Source organism: Benincasa hispida, chromosome 8 (assembly GCF_027475165.1).
Source record: "Benincasa hispida cultivar pf3 chromosome 8, pf3_genome.v1.1, whole genome shotgun sequence".
Classification (NCBI taxonomy): Eukaryota; Viridiplantae; Streptophyta; class Magnoliopsida; order Cucurbitales; family Cucurbitaceae; genus Benincasa; species Benincasa hispida.
Genome location: NC_143485.1, coordinates 56,047,443 through 56,056,144, shown reverse-complemented (window position 1 = coordinate 56,056,144; position 8,702 = coordinate 56,047,443).

The following is an 8,702-nucleotide window of genomic DNA, read 5'->3' as shown; positions in this document are numbered from 1 at the left end:
TTGTTTATATGTTTCTATAAAAATGGCTAACTTCTTTTTCAGCAGCTGACTTCCCTTTTTATAGGCAACTCCAAGCAATATGTTGATAGGACTTGCATTAAATTTCATACCCTGGGTCAATAACCTACCACCTCTGAGACATTCAGATGTCGCCAGTCAGATGCCTATACCTACAAGTGGTGATTTGACACAAAAGTGTTAGCCAATGTATCTTTTCTGCATCGAGCAGCCTTGAACGCATAGCCCATGCGCCAGCTTGGTCTTCAACACTTAGTGAAATTTCTTCAATTCCTACATTGGGATGCGCTAGTGAAGCAGATTTAACTAAAATGCTACTTTTTAATGAGTTAACGACGTGCAAGGAATTTTATGTGTTTTTCCTTAGAATGAATGCGTTTTAATACATGCACATTGTAAGCTACTGTATCTGTTAATGTCATTTTTTAAAAAAATATTAATTCCATAATATAATAATTTTTTGTATTAAATTTACAATAGAAAGTAGTAAAATAAATTTAAATTATTCATTTAAAAAATAAAACAATAATGGTAATAACTTGTAACATAAAATACTTACAATTTCAATATAAATACTATCTTTTAATTAATTTTAAATAAATAAAAATAAAAATAGAAATGAAAAATAATTCTCCATGGAGATCCGGTCCTAGAATGGGGTTCCTTCACCCAACCCACTCTCGAAAAGATAGGAAATGGAGTGGGTATGAGGACGAAAAAATCCCAACCAAAATAGGGATGGAAAGTTCATCCTGACTCCACTCCGTCTCTCTGACATCCCTGCTGGTGCACAAGTTAGTCCTTTTGTTTTCTTCATTCTGTTAATTAGATAGAAGAAACTTAGCCTGTTTTCAAAATAAAAATCGAAAATCAAATTTTGAAAATATTTTTTCCCAACATTTTTAAAACCTCTTTTGGATTGGAAAAGAAAAAAAAAACTTAATTACATACTAAACGGTCTAATCTTAAAAAAAAAAAAAAAAAAAAAAAAAAAAAAAAAAAAAAAAAAAAAAAATCAAAAGTCAATTGGTTATCCAACAACCCCTAAAATGTTGAGTTTAAAGTTTAGAGATCTAACAAATGCAATCTAAATCACGAGGCTAAAAATATAAATTTTCTTAAAAAAACGAGTCTAGAAAATTAACAAACAAACAAGAATGACATAACTGACATGCATAGGAAAAGAACTTGAGTGATATTCATATATATATATATATATATTACCTCTAGTAAATCCAAAATTTTGTTTGATTACTACCGTATACCATTTCATATCTTAACTTTTGTTTAAAATTCTTAAAAAATTATACTCTAGAATTTTAATTTCTACCCTAGGTGAGTTTTTGAGGTCCAATTGAGCAGAGTTATTACAACTGAAAATTTGAAGATATATTTACAACTACCATCATTTTTCAGCCGTGGTTTTTGAAATTCTCTTAATTTTTTATAATCAAATAATTATTTTTAAAATTATTTATAATTAGATAATTAATAATTAACATATAATAATTTGAAGTCACCAACTTTCACCGAAACATATCATATTTTAGTTAACTAAAGTTAAATAATGGATTCTAATTAATAAATAATCATATAGTTATTTAATCCATGTTTATTGATAAAAATATATTAAATTAATGTGATTCAAAATATTTGTTAATTAATTTTAGTATTAGTTTCAATAAAGAAATATTTGGTTGGAAAGAAATAATCATTTGTTTCTTTTTCCTGTGCTTATCGATCATCTTGATCTTTCGATGGTAATGAATATGCTTTTGAGTTTAGGATGTGTGGTAAAACTGTCAAAGATGTGTCAATCTAGTCGTTTAGGTGCACTTTTGATTCCTTCCCTCCTTTAGTATCTTTTTAGGAAAAAGTATTGATTAAATTCACATTTATTTATTTGATAATATGTGAGATAGAAAAATCAAACCTCTAACTTCAAAACATATAATACTATACATTGTGTCGTTGAACTATGTTCACTTAGACTATTTAAATTAACTTAGAATTAGTATTCGTTTTTTTAATAGTACTCATAGTTAACTATCCAATTAAAATGGTTATTTCGTTATTAACTAATTAATTGTTTATAACTTGATCTATAAATATTAGATGAGAATACCATGATTAATTTCAAAAAATAAATAGAGGCACAAGCGCCTAATTGGTAGGAACCCATATTCTTTTTTATGTATTCAGAATTACTAAATTCAGTGAATGTGTGTTTTGGTTGATAGTATTTTCGAAAATTGTTTTCAGATTTTGTGATCCAAATCGTGCAAATTCTAAAAAGATTTTTTTTTATATATTTTTAGTATATCCAAATTGTGAATTCAAAATTTTAAAATGCAGAATTATATTAAAAGTGATAAAACTAATAACAATTATACTATTCCAAGTTATAAACTTGATTATTTTTGTTAAATTTAAAATATGTTGTATATTATATATATTACATCATATTAATACATAATAATTATACAATAAATTTTAACATAAAATAAGTTCAGAATATAATTAGTAAGGAGTTTATATTCAACATAGTATTTAGTAAATAACTAAATATATTTTCTATCACATTTTAAAAATTTGTTTAAATTAGAATTTAATTTTAAATCTACGACCAAACACATATTTAAAAATATAAAATGCAACTTTGTTTTCATTGAATCCTTGTTTTTAAATTTGGAATTTTCAAAAATAGAAAAATAAGGAAAACTATTTATAGAGAATAACAATATTTAATCTTTTATGATGGAGATTGATAGAGATCGATAGAAATCTATAATTGATACTATTTGATAGATGCTGATGCAAATCTAGAATTTTTTTTTTTTTTCAATTTCTATAAATTATTTGATATTCTCTCAATCTCAAGCTTACTAAATAGGCACTAATTTATTTACTTCAAATCCTCATAAAATTCTTGTGCACAACTAAATACAACAATAATCTATTCCTATGCCTTTATAAAAATTTAACATAAATATTAAATGCATTAGGGGTCGGACGAATGATTTGACATTTGCAAAAATGCATCAAATAAATTCTGTGAATTCTTGTCGCATAATTTGCCAATATATTGGTTTAACATCAAAACAAAAATAACATCGCAATCCCAATGAACAATGATTTATTTATTCAAAGTTGTCAATAATTGAGCACCAACAACCAAAAATGAATTTCCAAATAATAATAATAATAATAATAGTCAAGGCTGTATGACATTGACTGGATAAACCCTCCATTTCCAATTATATAAAGCTTAGGTTTTAGTTGAATTTGAGAAGGGAAAAAGTGAAGCATTGAAAAAAAACAGGCAAAATTGAGAGAGAAATTAATAAAGATGATAAGAGGGTTTATCAGTCCCCGAACATCCTCACATGGAACAAAGTCAACGCCCAATCCTCGAGAGCAACAACGCACCAACTTAAATTGCAGTTAACAATGTTAGATCTTCAAATACTTCAAACACGGTCGTGTCCTCAAATCCTAACAACAACAATTTAGAAGGTGCGATTACAATTTGTTCAATATCTTTTCATACGAGTAATAAATATTTTATGGTTTTCCCAAAAATTACCCTTAGAATTAAGGAAAATTTTTCTTCTCAAAGCATTAAGGTTTCGAGAATATTGTTAGTGCAAATACTTTAAATCTATACTGAATAGATTAATTTTAGAATTATTCATGTTAAATTGTCAATAATAGATAATATACCAAATTTTAGTGAGAGATTGATGATAGCTTTAAGATTATTATTGTCTTCCTAAACCAAAATTTTGAATACCCTTACTCTTACTGGGATTGGGATCTCTATCTGGTATTCAAGAAAGACTGAGTGATTATTGTTAGTATATTAGGGACCATAATCGTAAGGTCTCAATTAGGGTTCCCATTAAACCCTAATGAATTGACTTCTACCCACTAAGTCCATACTCAATTAGAAATCCTAATTAACTAGAAACGAGCTTCTACCCATTAAACTCATACTTAATTAGGAATATAGGGCCTTAATTAATTAGATTACATGATAGGGTTCAATCTAATAAAATAATCCAATGTGATAAAATATTAATCCACATACATAACCTATACTTTAATTATATGTATTATTATTTAAATACGTCTAATAATCTTCCACTTGGGCTATGTATGTGTACCTAATGTAATTAAATCACTTAAATTATAAGCGCCTATAAACCGGTTATTTCAATAATAGAATTTTCCTTTAGTTCAATCTGGTCCATCTTTTGTATTAGCATAGAATCAAGGCGACTTTTGTCACTACCCTTGTAACTAAATCTTCCTTGATCGCCAATTTCAATACATTCAATGACATAGATCAAGTATAGATGGATAGCATGGAAACTACATGCAAAATGATCTGCCTATTTCTAACTAGTTTAAATACCTTAGTGAGATCATTCTTAAAAACTTTATGCTAAACCACATTTGCTAAACTGCATGCATGATAAACAAGTTTAGATAATAAAACATAAACCATCTGTTGGAGTATATCAGCAAGCAACGGAAGAAACAAGGATCAATAAGCACTCTAATTCATTAATTTTGTCAGTAACTAAAGTATGCTAATACAATATCAAGAGGGTTTCAAGTCATACCTTTGCAGAACTTCTTCAAATCTTGATTCCCAACTGCAAACTTTTTCAAATCTTGTTGTAAACACCTCAAGATCTTCCTTACTATTTTCTTGGAGCTTTAGATTGAGTTGTGGGACTCAAAATAAGCTTGAATGAAGGGAACTTAAAGAAGAACTCACAGCAGCAACCCACTTGAAGAACAACTTCTTCAACATGAAATTTTCAACAAAAATTCTATAGATGCATGCTTCTATTCTACTCCAATCTTCTCAATATATTGCAGACTATCATGGAAAGAAGATGGTTGCATGAGATGCTCATGCTTGGAATTATTGAAGCCAAAATAGGTGAGTTTTAAGTGAGTTCGTTGAAGGGATTATTGGAAAAAACCAAAATTCCATTTTTGTGTTTTTCTATCTTTTTCAATTTTTTGCAATTGATTTCAAAAATAAATTTCATTTCAAAAATTGAAAATTTTATTATTTTTCTAAATAAAATTAATGAATAATTATTTAAATAATTTAAATAATTCTAACTAATTTAATATCAAATATTAAATTAATTTTACACAAATTCACCTTCATATATTTAAATCATATTTAAAAATTAATTATCCTATTCCGTTTAATTATTAAAATTAAATGTGTAATTATATCTCAATTTCTTTAATTCTAATTTGAACGTTTCAAATTAACTTATCACACTACTCTAAAGCTAATCCATTTATGAGCTAGTAGAAGGACCTCGCGGACCTACAGATTATGGGCTCCAACGATCTGAGATTAATTGGCTAAACTCATTACACCGAATTAACCCCCATTCGTTAACTAATGGGTCACTCCACTAAAGCCCATAGCTGAACTCCCCTCACTATAGATATATTATGTCTACTCGATATAACTATGATTAGTAAGTTAACCCTTCACAGGTTGTTCGTAATAACGGTTGGATCTAATGACTGTTTTACCTCCGAGATCACCTCTTGTTCCTTAAGTCCCACTGATCTTCTAATGAACAATTGATCTGTGATCCAATCAACAATAAGAGGGTAGGGTCTCTTGTCAAGACTCAGAATCAGCGCTTAAGGGAACAACCTCTCTACTATCCCTAAAAGTGGGTAGGGGTGAATTTCTTCTTGCACCCTATGTCCCCAACTATCTACCCGGTCTTACACCTGAAATGGAGGTTTATTTAGTTGGCGCTGTTGAGCCAACCTTCATCTATGAAAATCTGAGGATAATCCTGAATAAATAGAAGTTCATAGTTAGCTTAGGATTAAGGTCAAGTTACCTAGGTCATCGTTTTGAAATAGAGTCTTAAACAGTAAACAACGTTATAAAGTAAGAGTGACTGATTTCATGGTCCGATCATGTACAAACCCATTTGCACAGGACGCCCCCACTCCTAATGTCATAACATGTACAAATTAGGATTACTTCATTTGTAGCACTTTACGGCTCTTTGTAACAATTGCAAAGTAGGCCGCATCCAATAGTGTTACTAGAATAAGACACCCAATCTTATTCATATACTATATATCATTTTGACTATTTATTCGAACGTGATCCACTTTTATGTCTTCACATATAGTTCGAGTACTCATGTAATAGTCATGAGTCTTTTTAGGTTTATTGGATTTCTAATAAGCAATACATATATTCAATAACAACTTCTTGAATTTTCAGAATAAGTTTTATTGTTTACAAACCATGAGTTTTAGGAAATAAAACCCAACAAACTCCCACTTGGACTAAAAATCCAGTGATAACTTATATATACGAATATATAAGACTAAGTTTCAGAGTTTATAGAGAAATACAATAAACTAGGGCATCCCATACCCATGACTTACCATTCGGTATCCCATACTCGATATCTCTCCCACTTTCCTTAGATTATTTACCTGGTATTCCTAGTCGTACTAGGTGATTCTTAAACACTTTAACCGAGAGAATCATTGTAAACATGTTTGTGTACAATAGACTTCTTGTTAAACTATATGAGGAATGCATCTTATTCTAAAAAATGATCAAGAAGTCATACTTTCCTCCCACTACATTGAGGTACTCTCAACTCTTTGAGTAAGATGCATCTGACCTGTCTTAACAACTCTTGTTAACAGTGTTAATTAAATAGATCTAGAAATCTTTAAACTTTTTATAATTTGATCTAATTGATTTCTAGTCGTTTTAAATATTTGAATATTTGCAAATGGCTTTTAACTAGTTTGATTTTTAACAGAAGTTGCTATGAGATAGAACAAACATAATTTTTTAAAATGGACATTTCATTTACAACAAAAATTTGTTCTTTACAAGATAACAAAAGCGAGTACGTTTATCATGATAACAAAAGCGAGTACGTTTATCATGATAACAAAAGCGAGTACGTTTATCATCAAACAACATCTCCAACTGATTAACATGAGCAAGCGACCCTCAGGAACTAGTTTACCTGTTTTGCATTTTTTGCTCTCTTCTCAACAAGGTACTGAGGGTAGTTTCTCTTCTAATGTCCTTTTTCATAGCAGTGGAAATACTTTCCTTTGTCTGCAGCGTTGTTCTTGCCTTTCTTTCCAGCGGGTTTCTTCTTCCATTTCCCTTTGTTCTTCTTAATAAGAATAATTTTACTCTGTGAAGAGGAAACAACATCAGGCTTTTTAGAGGACGTTCCTCTCTTCTCAACGGTAGTAACATTTACTTTGGATTCCAGATCTTTAGTTCTTAACATAGTCTAGAATGCCTGTAGCTCATTCTGTAGAGTAGTTAAGCTATATTCAATTTTATTCATGAGTGCATTCATGCAAAACTGCAGAAAAATCTTCGAAAGAGATTCTAAAATAAAACCGACTTGACTTCTCTTGTCAACAACAGCACCGTTTACTTCCACCACATTAAAGTGAACCATCATATCCAGGACATTGTTCACGAACAGAGGCCCCCTCTTTCATGCGGTATTTGTAAACATACTTTATAGCATCATGCTTTCGGGAGAAGGACAGTTGCCCGAACATCCCTTAGAGATTCCATAATCTCTTTGGCAGTACCTATATCCTCATGTTTCTTCGCCAAAACATCAGATATGCTGGCTAGGATATAAGTATGAGCTTTATCATTTGTCCTGATCTATCTATCATATCATGACAGGAGGACAATTTTTTGTTAAGATGAACCGTAAATCGTCTATCACAAGTATAATATTCAAATTTGATTTTTAGGTTACATAATTATCCCCAATCAGTTTATCAGACGTAAACAATTGTACTAGTGAACTCGTCATTCTGAAATTATAAACAAATTCTATAAGTGAATTGCTTTTAAAACCCAATCAAGTTTTAGTAAAGTAATAATATATCCAAGATTTATTCTTTTTGCAATGATACTACAACAAGACATTCTTGACTAAATACTATCTCCAGAATAACTCATATTCCAATATTCATTTAGCTACCATTTTTTGTTGGAAATTACTAACTATTTAGTAATCTTGTAAGTGTAACCCTCTGTTTTCAGACTTCAAAAGTCTGATCCCAACGATGCTCCCGAAATTGGAAAGTCAAACCTGAAACTGACTTTAGAAATCCTCTTCATTTCTAGAGTTTGAGATATTCCAAATCCTATGTTAAAACCCTTCGAGGGGATAACCATCGTTAAATGACTAGCGAGGCCGACTTAAAGACGACAAGTATGCGCAACATAGGAATCTCACGGTTCAAACCAATAGAAGAGACTGTGGAATATGTTGATACACATCCCTCACCCACTTACTATGAACTACTTCCCCCATTCGCTTTGGTCTTGATCTATAACGAACACTTTCTGAATGGAAGTCACTTCCAAGGTGAAACAAGTGCTGCAGAGATCTCACGGTGGGAATTATGTAGGAACGTAAGAATTGAAATCAATATATCTATTTGATTTTTCAGTGAACAACTTCCCCTCATTCACCATGATCAATTCATGCAAACACTTTCCGAATGGAGGCCACTTCCAAGGTGACACGAAGTGCCGCATGAACCTTTTGGTGTGAACATCTTGAGAGCGTGAAAATTTTAAAATCAAAACATTGTATTTGATT